We start from the raw sequence: 16,447 nt of genomic DNA, 5'->3' as shown, positions 1-16,447 counted from the left end.
ATAAAACAGAAATGCTTGGCAGGATCATTGGCACTTCAAAGTAATGTATTGGTCTAACCTTTTGAGGTCAACTAACCATTGTGAACTAAGAGTTTGGAAGAGGATTATCTGCGTTACCAGGTACCACTGGGGCTGAACGAATAGCTAATCTGTTGTTTCTGTCCCACAGATTTCACTGGTTGCTAGTCTCCACTGCTGATTACCTGCTGAAACAAGAAGTGGAGTTTCAAGAGAAGCAAGTAGATTTTCACACGTTTAGGTGTTTCCCTTGTGCTGCAAACATGGGAGGCAAATTTAGCAAGAAGGGGTTTTGCCTTGCGTATGAGAGACCAATAGCCCAGCAGGTAGAAGAGGCTATAGAGGCTGTTGCAGAAGAGTATGAGGACACCCCACCTGCTGTAGCAACAAACTTGCTCAAGAATGGGCAAAGCAACAAAGCCTTCCAGGTCCCTGGTGATGAGGAAAGAGGGGGAGACTCTTTAATGGACTCAGAGCAACCAAACGTCTTGCTGAAGCAAGACTCTGCAGATACAACTGTAGGAGTCTTTAGAGATGGACCCTTGCCAGGTTCTGCAAGTACAACTGTTAAAATTGAGCTGACGGGGAAGTACCTGAAAAGATGCCTCTTCCACAAAGCGCCGCTGCATCGAGGCTACTAACAGCTTCCAGAATGCCTCTAGTAACATGAAATAAAACCTTGGACTGCAGCACATGCAAATACTCAAAGGGTTGTGGTGCTTTTAGTACTACTTATTACCAGGGGGGATGGACGAACTGCATGCTGTTGAATGGTACTTCTCTGTTGCTCCATTTCTTGCTCTTGTTGTATGCAGCAAGGCTAGACCACATAGCACAAGAGTCTCTTGGGTGGTGGGGAAACTTCCCCACCACAGCTTTACAGAATGCCTTCTTTCTCTACCAGTTTTTTACAGACCTGAGTTCTCCAGGATGGACTGCCTAGAAGCCCAGCATGTCTAGGGACCTAAAGAAGGAAAAATTGCACTTGCCTGGCGTAGTATTTTCCAGTGTTTCCTTTAAACAATATTAGTATGATGATGCTTTTCTTTTAAATTTATTGTTTTTGCTATAAATACAAGCAATATCAGTGACTCTAAGATGTAACTTTGCTGTCCTAAAGTCATCTCATCTTTTGTTTGTCTTTATGCTGTAAAACTCTGGAAGTGGATCTGACATTGTAATCGACCAAAAGTACTTGCTGCTCCTTTTTCAAAAAAGGAACAAACAGTGGAAGAAAGTTTTAATTTTAAAGTTGGGTCTACTCTGAACAACCATTCTATGTGGATGGTAACAGGACCATAGAGGCTTATGGAAAGCACTTTGTAACTGGGGGGGGGTTCCCCCCCTAACAACAATAAATGTCTCTTATAACAGCATTATGTCTATTGATGGTTTATTTGACATTGTGGAGAACAAATTTCCAACTGTAAGCTGTCTAAGCAGGGAATTGCTTCCAAACATGGGTGGAAAGCCAATTTATTACACTGAGTGTGTGATGCCATTCAGTGCTAGATGAATAGGAAGAGGCCCTGAGCTCAACTTACGCCAGAATCAAAATAGCTAGACCTTCCTTTGTCTCATCCCTTCCCACCCACTGCTTCCCTGCTCTTAAAGTGGGGGAGGGGGTGTAGGTATGGGACAGCATTGGCACTGCACTGGGGGGTCATGTGCCCCCCAAACTTCTGCCTCAAGGGCAAGACGCAGGGCAGCAGCCTGTCTGACACTAGTGCCTGACAGTGGAAGTGTGCCCCCAGCAGCACTTGCATGTCGCCTATGTTTTGAATGTCTCAGCCAGATGCACTTTAGGTAAGTACCTCTTATGAAATAAAGCTTCCATCTAGCTAGGAAGGGCTATCTTATGCTCACTTCTGTCATGTTACTGTACCATCAGCTCTCTAACTGAGTTTGGTAATGTTAGAATGGAGGGAGTACTACATATAGGGAAACTTTTTTTTTTTATGACAAGTGATCCTAAAGGAGGCAGGGGCAACTGAGCCTATATTTCCTCTGCTGAAACAACAGGAGCCCTGGGATGATGAAAGCAACTGTAGGAGCTTTGCGGACTAGTAAAAGCAGTAGCCTGAAATGACAAAAACGAGGAAGGCAGCTCTGTTCCGCTGTTCTTCAAGCCACTTCTCTTCTCCCATCTGCAAACCCTCTCCCTGTTAGATCTGAACTAAGTGATACCTTGCCTTGGCTCCACTGGTATCTTGCAAGCTCTCATGTTTCCTTATGTAAAGTTTCATTCATTTACCACCTTGTATAATTCTGTCTTTGAAACTTCTGCATGTCTAACTTCCTCTGCCTCCTAACTATCTGCTGCTGCTTTTTCTCTGGGACTTCCCAGATCTAACAGCATCTCCCAGAGTGAGAGAAGAGACTGTGGCTCCATTACTGCTTCTGTGGTTTCTATTCTCTGCAGTGATCTGAGCCCAATTCTGTCAGGTTACACTGTCCTAAATAAAAAGTTTTCTGTTTTCTCTGGCTGACCTCTGTTCCTGGAACAGCCTGCTCTTACTGTAAGCAGGCATAACTTCATACTAAGTGATTTTCAGCTGAATTGGCTGCACTCGGTGTAAAAACATATAGCAAGTGGCAGCCTCTGTTCCAAAGAGATTAGTCTAAAGTTGGGATGAAACGGATGAGGAGGGAAGAAACGGAAGAGCAACAAAACACCTCCTCACTTGCCACGATTGTCAATTATACAGCTGTGAGCTTTTAACTGTTCATGAACAGGGAAGATGCTTTATCTTGTCCTACCAGACATCCCACTAACACCACCTTTCATTTCAAAGGAGCCCAAGAGAAGGTGAAAAGGCTCCAAATGGGCTTGGTTGCTTGTCAGTACCTACTCTTGAGATGTAAGAAATGGGATTCAAACAGTGCTACAGTTAGTCAGAAGTCTGTTCAGTCTTTTTTAGATTGACCAGTAGTATCTCCCTGCTTGATACTTGGGCTCACAAATCTCGCAAGACCTAACACATTTTGATGGGCTACTGTCTGCTTCCCAGAGCAAAGCAAGAGAAATAATTGTAACTAGGGGAAAAACAAACAAATAACTGAACTTAATTGTTCACTCATGTCAGGATTAAGATGAATGCTCCCAAACAGATGCAGAAACTGTTTTAGAAGGGAGCAGTTCATATCACTGCTAATAGTGTTAATTTATGTTGGATAATCTTGATACAAATTCGCAATTATTCTCCAAAGGCCATTTTCCACCAGCAATGAAGGCACCCTCCCAGCCCTGTTAATTTTATAATTTACCTGCCATTAAGTCAGGTTTATATCATTGGGTCTTCAAACAGGTAGACCTCTTCTAGGACCTGAATTTAAATGTCTGCTTTCTCATGGCATATTAGACATAAAGTACATATAAAGAATCAGCAGCTTCACTGCCAGGATTCCCGAGGGCATCACTCCCAAGTTGGCCACACAAAAATCAAATTATTCTCTTGGTGGTAATGGTCAAAGGCTAAAGATAGCCTGAGAACTTTTGTCAGCAATTTCAGACGTTAATTGCCAGCCTCATCTCATGGTCGATTTTTAAGTCTCCACTGTTTATAGTCTTTAAAAGAACTGAAACCCGTCACTAAAAGCATTTGTAGAGGCGTTACAAGAGACACCTACCCCCACCTGCGATTACTTTTTATTAAATGCAAGAAGCACTCGGGACCAGAACCTGCCCAAGTGTTACATTAAGGGATTTGTTTCTGTAATAAAAACCGACTGTTAGACTTGAACATGAGCTCAGGCTTTTCCCACATACCTAATATCACCTGTGGAGGTCACCACTACATTTTCAAACAGTTGACTTTATATTAAGACAGGGCTCACTGGGCTCTGCAGGAAGTGCTTCTGGCATCAACAACACTAGAAGCAGTGCAGAGATCAGACCTGGGTAGTACATGTCTTCTTTTGCAAGAGAGACAGATAATGATAAAGTGAGAATAAAATTTGACATTTTCTGGACTATCATAAATTGCAGAACCTTAAACCGGATGTCTAAAGACTGTGGGAGCAAAGGGTCTTATGCTCGCTTTGTTTAATTTGGTCAGGGAAAATACAACTGTGAAAAATACTTGTAGAATTTAGGGGCCGAGGCCTTCTGTTACTTGTGATCCTGCCTGAATATATGAACCATGCAGTACTCTAACTCTCGCTTGTTAAACTAATACAACTCACCAGGGATCAGGGGAGTAGTAGACTACATCTAATCTTCCCTGCTGCTGCTGCTGCTTCTGCTGCAGGGGAACTCGGTATAAAAGCTTTCTGTCAAGTTGTGATGGTCAGGTCTGAGGAAGAGGTTCACACTTGAAAACTCCTCTTTTCAGCCTTGTGGTTAAGTGACACCATAACTCACGTTCAGATAGAGAAGACTTGACTAGCCCTTAAAAAGCCAGTGTGTCCACTGCCAGCCTCTGGGTGACTAAAACTTTAAATCTGCGTCAAGAAACACATGAGGATGTGCACGTGATCCCTCTACTTACCCTTTTTATTTCCTCCAAGGCTGGGTGCCAGGAACAGCAGCCGTACTGCATGCAGTCTTGGCAGTCACTTCATTGGCTGGTTTATGTGGACTCCACAAGGCATCTTGCTCTCACTTTGGTGAATGTTTCTATTATCTCTTAGCGCAGCATGATGAGGCGATGCTGCAAAGCAGAGCCCTCGCTTCAAAATGATGCAGTGGCCTAACTAGTTAGTACACTGCACTCCCTAATGTGTGCTGGCTCTTCTCGGGAGCATTTACTCTGCTGTCAATTCCTCTCAGTGGCAAAGTATCTTGTCTCCTCCTCTCTTACGGTTCTCTTGCTGGTCACTGGCAGTTCCCAGCACAGCCTGTACTCTTGGAAGGAGAAGCAAGTCACTTGCCACAGTTGATCAGAGCTGCTGCAGTAGCATCTGCAAACATGAGAAGCAAACTTGGAAAGAGGTGGCTCAGATTTTCTTACGAGAAGCCCAGAGGGTGGAAGAAGTAGCGATGGAGGCTGCTGCAGTGAGCTCCCCCCCAGTCTGCTGCAAACATAGTGGTAGAAAAGGCTGAGAAAAGCAATAAAAAATCTGGCACCCCTGCTGCTGGTACAGAATCAAGGAGGCATGGGGAGACTGCAACAGGCAGAGAAAAAAGCTGCCAATTGGAGCTAGGGCAACCAGACTTGGCACTGAAACACGAGCTTTTGACAACAGCAACTGCCATCGGGGAGACCCCAAATCTTCAGGGACAGACCCCCCGCCACAAGCTTCTGGATGTGGCAACAATTAAAGGTGATGAGAGCAGACAAGAAGGTGACCTTTAAAATTCCTTCCCATATGAGGACCAAGTACTACCCCCTGTCCTCTCTCCTCTGCTATTAGTGCTAAAAATATCCTCAAAGTACCCCTGTTAACCCATGCTATTACCTGTTTCTGAGCCCTCTGATCGGGCAGCCTTAGCAGGTTATCTCCATTCTCCCAGGGCCCAGGTCTCATCCCTAGTACCGATGCTACTGGACACTCTCTTGCCACTAAGCTGTATTGCCTATTCTCACCTACATCTCTGGGGATGGACTGGTAGATCTACCCCTTCTTTGCCCGCCGTGGCTGAACTCTTGTAATTGTGCTTACAGCAGAACAGCCACCTTCCTTTCTCCATAGGTAGTATTTTCCATGCATTTACGTGACCTTGTTGTAACATTCTTTTTTTTTAATGCATAATGAACCTGTGGCTTTTAAGGATGACAATTTAAAGGGAGGCAGGTTTTCGTATAGCCTTGTTTGCAGGATGACAGTGTGTATTTGTCCTGCCTGCTGCAAAGATCTGGAACAGATACCTGGTTTTATGTGTAGACAAGGTTCTTTGGGTAAATCCGACATCTTTTATTAGACCAACTCAAGCAGTTGAAGAATCCACACCGCCACTGCCCTAGCTGCTTCTGCCAGCTCCGCATGCCCCCCAAACTCTGCAGATCCTTCAACTGCTTCCAGGCTGAGGTTAGGAAAGAGGTCCTCAGGCACCAACACCCATGAAATACAGATCACAACTTCAGCCTTGCAGGGCCAATTCCATAACACACCACTGTGTGGCTAGGCCTAACGATGCATAGGGAATTACTGGTAGCTCAGAGAAATAGTTTTTGCACTAACTGCCCCCTCCCTCCAAAACAACAACCCCCAAACCAAAAACCACCTGCTAGGCTTTGAACAGCAGGGATCAGGCAGGTTTGCTTGAGTAGCTGGCTAGTTGGCCCTGACCAAAATGTAGACTGTTTGCAAGGGAAAAAAAGAGTCTCTGTCTCAAATGCTCAGAAAACCAGTTGGAAATCAAAATGAGGCAACTCAAGTGGTTGCTCCTCCCCTCACAGGCTCCCTCTAATACCTATGTTTAAATCACTTATGTGTTGTCTTCCACGTTCACAAGCTCATTCTCCTCCCAAACCTTGAACTATCATAGACTTCCTACCACGTATTGTCCATTGATCTCTGACATGCCTCGCTGTGCCACCTTCCCTTTCTCCAACCAGGCAGTGGGGGAGGCGGCGAGGTAGCAGGTGGTGGGGAAGTCAAGCTGCTTCCCCCTGCCAGCTGTCCCCCCACCACTTCTCCCCCCTTCTGCCTACCGTCTTGTGCCTGCCTCTCCATTGCCTCTGCCCCCTGCAGTCTTGAGGCCCCCCCCACCTCTTCTTCCCACTGTCTTTCTCCCCCCCCCAGCCACTGCCCCCCACCTGCCATGGCAGCGGGGGCAAGATGGGGGAAGAGGCCCAAGTTTGCTGAGGAGTGGGGGAACATCTTGCGGCTGGCCCCTACCCCAGGCTGCAGGCACAGATGCTGTTTGCCCGCTCCCCACCCTGCTGCCTTGTACTCAATTCCAAGACGAGGGGCTTATTTCCCCACTATAAATGGAGGAAAACACCTTGTCTTGGAATCAAGGAAATACAGCACTACATCATCAACCTCCACTTGCATGAATGCTGACCTCCTTTATCGTCCTCTGCCTCTCTTGATTTCAGGGTTGTCCTTACTTGCATACTTTCATCTCCTCCTTCAATACTGTTCTTCCTCAGTATTGCCTCTTACATTTATTCAAGCTGAGTCTCTTGATTTTTTGCTTATAAACCAGGCTTGGTTAACGATGATAAGATTTTTGGAACCTTCTTTCATGCTCCCTTCATTTTAAAATGCATTGTTGAAGTCACCTTTCCTTTGAAACATGCTGAGTACTTCTGTCATTGTGCACCCACCCTGAAAGTCATCATTGACATCTTCTCTTCTGCTGCACAAAAATAAAAATCTACAGATTAAATCCTGACTCTGTAAGTCAAAAGTAAACTTCCTATTTATTGACAGGGGCTAGTATTTGGATTTTTCCCACCTTATCCGCATGTGCAAGGTTGTATATAACCCATATCCCCTCAAATAACCTCTTGGCACCTTTGTCTATCAGTTTGGCTGGGCACATATATGCTTAGCTTTTTCCTGCACAGTTTGACTTTGTCACTAAAAAAAAAATGTTCACTTGTTGACAAATCTCCCATTAAATGGATGCTTGCTGTAGAAATTTCATTTTTAGGAGAAAAGTTTCCCTGACAACTCCAGTGAGTTTCCAAGCAAATTTATTGTCCACACTTTTTTGTTCTTTTCCAAGTCTCACTTCTACAGGAAGAATGGCTATGTGTTGGTCTACCTACTTATTCTGCATACTACAGCACTTCAGCCAACTTAGCTGGACTATATATACTTAATAAATGACAACACTGACCCCAAGGGGCTCACAGTGGTTAGTGTCAGGACACAGCAGAGGTGGGTGGGGAAAAAAATCAAGACCCATGTTGCATAATGTAGCTATGAGCTGTACCTCCGCACTCCTTGATCTCCAGGTTAGTGTAGAAGACACTTCTCCTTCATCAATGAAACATCCTAGGAAAACCAATTTTTAACTGAAAAATGGATCAAGAAAAGGTGAAAAGGCTAGAAATTATCATTGTTGCTGATCTATGTTACCTCTTTTATGTTAAAATGGTATCTAAGTTGAGCTACATATTTGTGCAGGTGTCTCTTTTAGTTTTTAACCTAATAAACACACCTTGGCTTTCTACCTTCCTTCACAACATTAATTAAAGACATCAAATTGGATGGACTTGAGTTTGCTTTTCAATAAGTGGAGCCAGGGAAAAACAAACACAAGCCCTTTTACTGCTCCCTTAGCAGATTAGAAACTGCCCAAGCAGGTAGTGGCTCATATTGCAAATAGCATTCACTTCTGTCAGCAAGATCTTGATAGGTATATGGAATTGTTCACTAGAGACCAGTTTCTCTAGCAAAGAGGATATTATCCAAGCCCTGAAAATATGTAAGTGATGTGCCGTCTAATCGCTTGTACATTAAAGGCTCTCCAAACATTTTGCGCATTAGAAGTTTTTGTTGTTGTCCATATTCCCTCTCATCAGAGTCCTCCAGGATGTGAAGCTGGGTCCGCCCTCTGGTGTAGCTTTTCCTGTGGTGTGTTTTGTATAATGCACATATATAAAAAACCAATAGTTTCTCTGCCAGAATATCAAGACCATTCCACTCAGGTGCATTGATCTTCTTATTAAAATATTTGTGACAAAATCAACTTCTTTGATGAGCAAGATCAAAGGACAAAGATGACCCCAGGCGTTTTTATTGGAAATATCAGGTTTTAATTGCCAGCTCTACCTGTGAGTCAGTCACAGGCCCCTGCTGGTTACATTTTTTAAACAAGCTCAAACACAGAAATAAAGCATAACATTTAAATAAATTAAAATGATTTTTTGCCAAAGACTTACAGAAGAACCGTATCCGCTTGTGATGATTTTATATTTATCGTGGACACAACTGCCCTGGCAGGAGGTGATTTTGGTGACTTGACCAGAATCTGTACGGAGATATTCATATTAAAGAACTGTTTTCAAGCTAATAGGCAACAGATAGAGGAGAACACACCATGTATACTGCCATCAAGGAGGTGTCTAAGCCTATACACTGTTGCCTTCCTTTCATTTAATTTTGGCTCACCTCCTGGCTCTCCAAAAAATGGCTCTAGCGACAGCACGGAGACTCCGGTGTAGCAATACTGATATTAAACTCGGTTAAGCCTGTTTCTTCTGCAGAACAAATAGGCACCCGAGTAAAAACCAGGCATTGGAAAATGGTGGTGATGATAATCTGATCTGGAGTGAGGTACATTTTAGAGTCTTACCCTTGATACTATATTTCCAAGGAATTCAAGTGAAAAACAGGGCCCTGACCTCACCTTTCTTTCTTCTGGGATGAGAGCTGGTAGACTGAAAGAAGCTGGAAAGTTTGTGGAGGAGTGCAGCAGCACTGCTTGGTCCTGCCCAGATATGCTACTGGATCCCAGGTACTACCCCAGTTAGGTTCACTTATGGGACTTAGGATTCTTCCTTCCATTGTGCAGATACGCTGTCCCTACATGAAATGATGCAGTAGCGAGGACTTCTGTGATAGTTCATGGTAGCGGACCAGATCTTATTAGGGCACTCAATTATAGATGCAGCCATAACACCACCTCAGCATAACCACGCCATTGTCAAATAGCAGAGAAGGAGAAAAAATGGTGTGTTTGCATCTCATATTGCTTCTCACCTGAAACAGCAGTGGCAACCAACTAAATTACAACCCACCTAAAAACTATCTTTTGGCACACATCTGGCCACTTGCCCCCACGGTACAATTTTAGATCCTAGTCCTGAAAAGACATGCATAGATGCTTAGTTCTGTACAGTTTGGGAAGCCCCCATTAAAGGCACATTCATAGCTCCTGGCCTAGCCTTCACCATTTTGCATGAACAGACACATACCCTCAAGCATTGTGAACTCACGCCCTGCTCCAAGTAAAACGTATGTATAAAGGGACACAGGAATATAGAAGTGAGGACCATTGGATTTTATGTTTACTTTGTTGTTAAATTCCAAATCCAAGCCCTGTAAAAGACAACCATGAAAGTATGAATATAAAAGACACAACCACATAGCTCTGCAAAGAGCTTGCAGAGCGTTCACCTCTGTCTTTCACACGCTGCAGCAGAGAATAATAGTGCAAGGAAAAAGTGAATTAGTGGAACTAATGTTCCAGGGCTTGTGGGGAAGCAGTTCTGTGTGACCACTCAGAGCTTTATAAGAGCAGCCAGCCTGCTGAAACAGGACTCACTGATGGTCAGTGGAAGGGCCTGGTGAGGTTCAGGTGTGTGTTTTGGGGGTAAGGAAGCTTCATGGTTGTCTTGCTGTGTTAAAAATGATTTCTTGGTCATCTGATGAAAGGGATGTTGTGTTTAACAACGTTGCATGCATCTTTTACTGTCATTACCTCGCTTACTACTGAAAAGTGATATGGCTCAAAGGGAGATGTACTTCTCCACAAGTAGAAGAAACGGGTTAACCTAGCCAGTCATCGTGTGGTCTACTGATGGCTTGGAGGATGTTGGCTTCAATCAAATCCAGTGTGTCCCTTTGAGTGTCCAATACGTGGTGTGAAAGCATTGTAGAGCTGTATTTTCAACTTAAGACACTTTGTCTGCTTTCACTAGCTAAAAATACAGCTAGCCTGAACTGTTTACAGTAGGTCACTAAAAGTACTAATGGATTTGTGAACAGGAAGAGAGCACTGTATAAACTAATAGGGCAACTGAGATGCTCTTGCAGCCTTAAAGCCTCTGTAGGAAGGAAGAACTCCTGTTCTGTTCTTTTTGGGCTGGCCTGGGAACTTGTTCTTCTATAAACTAGCTTGTTTAGAGACTTGTCCCCTTAGCAAGGGAGTTCTCTCTTCAACAACTCTTGTTAGCCTTTTAAATAAGGAAAAGGGGGGGGGGAGAAAAGAAGGATGAAACCAAATCATTGAAAGGTTACCAAAGGGAGCTGGATCTCTTCTTTCTTATTTGCCATTTGCTTTAAAAACCTACTTAGCTGTGTAGGTGGTTACTAATAAGGTCCTTCCTGCTATATGCAGTCCTGGCATTCAGCTCACTAATCGGTATATGTAAAACTTGCAGGGAACAGTGTTCTGGTCCCAGAGGCATGACTCTAGCTGCTTATTGGTGATCCATGATCCAGCAATGAAATATTAGTTCTTCAAAGCAAAGTACCAGTCTTGTTAGTACCCCATGTTAAAGGAGCAATGCACTCCCTAAGCTAAGAACAGCACTCCTTTCTTAGTTGTGGTAAGAGTACCTGGAACGAATGACCTGGACCTCTTACTATTGCTTCTTTTTTTTTTCCTTTTTTTTTTTTTTCTTGCAGAGCTGAGAGCTGTGCCTGCTGCAGTGAGAAGCTAACATCCTTGCAAAAAGACACTTACCACACCTGATTTTTGGATTGCTGCTGTAGCCCTGCAAGCATGGGAGGCAAAATCAGCAAGAAATGGCTTGAATCGACTACAGAGAAGATGGAGGAAGATGCTATAAAGGCTACTGTAATAATTCAAAGGAAAATGAGGAAAACCAGTCTCCTGCAGAGAGAGTGGTGGCGAAAAGTGAGAAGCATGGCCAAGAATCCCAGGTCCCTGCTGGTGGCACAGAAGACAGAAAAGGAAGGGGAAATGTCGCAGTGGGTGCAGAAGAGTCCTGCAAAGCTGAACCAGAATTGGCAGCCAAGCAAGTACAGCTCTTGGTGGAAGCTGCCAGTGGGAAGGTCCCTAAATCTTCAGAAATCACTCTCCAGCTTCTGGAAGTAGCAACGATGTGCGTTTAAACAGCAACCCGATCCTGAATGTTCCCTAGTCCCTGGGTGTTTAAGCGCTCCAAGTGACTCCACTTCTGCACCTGTTTACAGGCTAACAACAGTGAAAAGATGCTTCCTTTGAAATGGAGTTTAATATAAGTGCTACTACTTGCTTTTAAAACCTTGGACTACCTTGGCAAAGCAGTCTTGCTAGAAATGAGGTACCACTGTAATCTGGTTAACCAAGTGATGTTGGCTAAAGCTGGCTGGTCTTGGCTTTTACCTGTGCTCCTGAGTTCAACTTCCCCAAGTTGGCATGCATCTTGGGGGTGGGAGTCATGCCAGTTCCCAAGTTCTCTGTTTTCCCCACTGGACTGAACTACAGCACATCTCTTACCTGAATGGTCCTGACTTGACTTCCCAAGACACTGTATCTTTAACGTAGATGATGCATTTTTCTTTTTTTCCCCCCTACAAGGCTCTGCAGTATTTGTCACATCTTGTGTAATGAAAAATTGGGGCTTAATTTTTTCCTTTTTTTTAATTGTGAAAATAAAGTTTTTTGTTTTTACTTGTTCAATGATACTGGATAGCTGTCCTGTATGCTGTACACCTACCAAAGCCTGTGCCTGAACTCTTACTGCCACCTGTTAACTAAAATGCTGGGTTAACTTAAAGACTTCAACTGCTTCTCCTCTCAAAATAGAGTACTAATTAGGTTAATTTTGCTTCATGCAATTTGTGTATACACTTACTAGCATATGGCTGTTCAGCAGGGATACCAAGTACATAAATAGGGTGGTCCTAATATAGGACCTATGGAAGTCATGCATTGTAACTGGAGTAAGTATTGTTTAGAAAAACTCCTGCATTTGCAACCCACATGACCATGTCTGACAGGACTTGTGTTTGCCCTTCCATCCCCCATCTGAAGGGCCTTCACTTCCTAAGTCAGGGAGTTGCTAGTGGGTATGGGTAGAGTTCCCCTGAACTAGAAGTGAGATGTGCCACAAGATGCAGGGGCAGCTCCTGGGCATGGCAGGTTGGGGAGGGGGCAGGCAGCCTAGTAACAGGCAAGGTAGCAAGCAGAAAACCGAGCATCTTAGAGGGGAGAGCACAGGGAACAAAACAGAAATCAGACAGCAAAGCAGAGACGTAAAGGGGGAAGGGGGTTAGAGTGGCAGCTGGAGAGTAATAAGCTAATTTGTAGCGTGCCTGCCAAAAATAGTGTTTCCCACTGCCCTAGAAATTGATGTTTTGCCTCTTAAGTTCTGTACAGCTAGAAAGGCCAAGGTGCAATGTTGGAAACCCTAACTCTCTCCTGAACACTGTTTCTCAGGTCTCTTCCCCATCCTAGAAGCTATGCCCGATTAAGCCCTGTTTTGACATGTATACAACATCTCCCACTTCATTCGATGGATGACAACTTGGGGCTGAAACCTTCTGGATTCTGTAACTGCAAAATCTCTTCTTGAAGTTTTCCAAGCTAGGCTAACCACTACAATGGTTGTACACTATGATTCTGGCTATTCACCTAATCCCTTAGCATTAGGCCTGGAAAGATTCTAGGGCATGTAGTAGATCGGGTGCTTTGAGGATATAGCTCCTAGGATCTGAAGTTGGGCTTGGACAGAGGAAAAGAAAGGCCTGAAAGCTGAGATGTTTTTGCAGATGGAACCCAAGCCTTCGGGAAAGAAACCTCCTGCTGTGCTGCAAGTGAGCTGCTAGGTCTGGCACTCAAAAATGCAGGGTCAAAGGAAGACGCTTGCAACTTGAAGGAGGCTTAATGGGTAATTAAAAAGGACATGGGGTGGTGGATTGCCGCTAGTCTTCAAGCATCTGGTGTACTGAATACTGTTGTTATTGCCTATATTTACCACATCAGACTCTTATAAACCTATCTACTGAGGTGTGATTTCCAATGGTGTATTGGCAATATCATTTGAGATGCAAGGGTTTCTCCATCAGCCTTCCCCTTGCTGCTCCTTCCAGGTTTGCTGATGATCTTGCTCAAATATTGTTGGCAATGAGTAGTTCCTCCTATTACCAATAACAGTCGTAGGAGAGAGGACATAGAACACATTTTGTAGGCTTCTATTTTCAGCCTTCTCTCTTGGTTGATTCCAAGGACATACTTTTGACTTAAAGTCAACTGAAATCCAACAATAAAAGCATTTTCTGATGAGTTACATGAGAGCCCTTTACTGCTGTGATGGGATTATATTTACTGATGATACAATGGTCCTTGCGGGAGCTGATTTTGGTGACTTAACAAAAATTTGAGAAGAAATTATGTTAAAGATTTATTTTATAACCAAAGTCAGTTGCTAGGCTGAGGTACATGACTGGAATCCACCCTCTGCCCTACTCTACCTGTCAAAACTACAGACTGCTGTCTTGCATATATTTTGGGCTCAGCTAGCTTTCCAAGAGGAAGCTCTAGTAATACAAACAGACTCCAGGACAAAGTATGGCTAATAGGCTTGCATAAAGCCTGTGTCTTCATGCAGAAGATGTGCAGACTTGAATAGAGCTCACTGGTGGGGAACAAGGAGAAGGTGACTTTGAATGGGCTAATACAACTGCAGTACCTTGATTTTTTTTTTGATTTTTTTTTTTAAAGGGACGTGGGTGGAAACAGAGCTCTGAACGTTTATCTCTTCTGACTGGTCATTGCTTTCATATCATTTAGAGGACTTCTGATTTCTCTCTCAGCTTTACTGCTGTGCATCCTTACGACACAATGCTATGGCAAATCTAAATATGTGGAGAGCAGCAAGAGGTATCGCTATCCCTCACTACGTTTTCTGCAGCTGAAGAAGGTGTGCGTTTGGTGTAGAAGGGAATTTCCAGCAATGTGGTGTATCGGGAGTATTGTTTTTGTACTACTAAGATGTATATCTTTGTAACTGCATACCTGACAGAATGGAAGTATTGGGCTATTTTCTCCCTTGCTACAAAAATAATTTGTATTGTCCCTGGGTCTATTTAGCCATAATAGTAGTCAATGTAACTGTTGTTCGGAGAATGGCTAGGTTTGGGGCAAGGGCTTCAATCTTCTGAGAAAACCATGTTCTATCTTTGTAGCATTCTCAAGTTAGCACAACCATAGTAGAATTATTTGGACTGCCTGGTCTCAAGTGATTAAAATATATTATGATTGATTAGCTTAGATCCTCTAAGAAATGCTAACAGTGCTACAGATGAACTCTCTTATGACTTAAATTTCTTACAATGCATGAGCTCTGTGGGTGAAACTGTAAACTGGGCAAATGAATCAACCATTTAAATAAACTTGAGAGAGAGGAAAATGTTCCTTCCATTTGTTGGCTAAATGCTGCAAAATATTGCTTGTATTTAAGTGGTGGCTGACAGTAAAAGTATTGTGCTTTGTGCAGCAATCCAGTAACGGACAGTGAGTTCAGTGGGAGATACGGAAAATATTAGGCTTGGTTGCGTGACAGAATTGCTCTTTGAAGAGGCATATTGGTGTAATTTCTACAGTCAACAGGGAAGCTTTGTTGTGGGGCTTTATTTATCACGGAATAAGGTGGCTTTACCTCTTACAGGAGCCTGTCACTAAAGCACTCCCCTGCCTGCACAGCCTTCACACTCAACCCTAACTAACTAGTGTCCTCTAGAAGGAAAAGCAAATCCTTCACCCCTACCGCTCCATCCTCTGGCTGTAGCACTGCCACACACCTCCAGACACAGGGAAAACATGGTAAGAAAGGGCTTGGGGAGGCTGATAGGCAAACAAATATACAGAAGGATGAAAGGCCACGGGCGGGAGTCCAGAAGAGGACATGGAGATCCAGTCTGCTGAAGACATGAAGGCGAGAATAGCTGAAAAGAGCAACAGTTTTCCCACATCCTTCTGCTGATGTGCCAAAAGCCAAGAAAGGAGGGGGAGTGTCTGCACTAGGTAAATCAAATACTAGAGCTACAAATCTGACAAAAGCAGAAATGGGTTCTGGCTTCCCCTCTTTATGATAATGAGGACTCCCATAAACTAAAAATAAAGGGAAACTTCATGCAATCAGCAAATGCTGCAAGGCCAGGCATCCCCCATCCTTCATCATCTTCCCCACGACTTTCCAGTTTATCATACTGATTATCCTGCATACAGCTGACTTCTTGCAACTTAACACAGCTGTGCTCGCTTCCCTCTCTTCATGAGTCTATGCTAATCACCGCTCCAGGCAAACTGACACTTATCAATCAGTGCAAAAAAATACTTCCAAAGGTATTATGCAACTCTCAAAAGGATGTAAGAGGAGTTGGTGTGAGATGTGCTACTACTGCATGGTAATAGGATGGCGGGACTCGTGAAAGTCTGCATATTGCAACCTGAATTTAAATGACCACGTTCTGATGTATTAACATATCGATAAGGTTCTGTGCTGATAAAATAAAGCTGTGTCAACGTTGCGTGCATTAGACTCCTCCTTCTAACCAGAGAACATATACTCAGGGCCCTGTGTGCAGCGTTAAAACCCTGCTGTTAATATACGGAAACATAAAAAAGCTGGGGGCATCCTATACAAAGGATACACTAGTAAGCCACACGTGCAGCTGATGAGCTTCTCGGAGGCTCATCCTGCAGCTTGGAAGGAAGATGATTTTTTTAGACTCTGAGTCGATAGAGAAGATGAGTTCCATATATGGCTAAATGTGTCATCTTTAGCCACCCATGTATTAACTCAGCTGTATTTACATGCAGCAAGTCATGGAGAGAATCTTACACAGCATAAAC

This window comes from Crocodylus porosus, unplaced genomic scaffold (genome assembly GCF_001723895.1).
Source record: "Crocodylus porosus isolate Cpor-Errol unplaced genomic scaffold, CroPor_comp1, whole genome shotgun sequence".
In the NCBI taxonomy this organism is placed as follows: Eukaryota; Metazoa; Chordata; order Crocodylia; family Crocodylidae; genus Crocodylus; species Crocodylus porosus.
The sequence above is the reverse complement of the archived record's forward strand: the minus strand, read 5'-3'. Positions refer to the sequence as shown.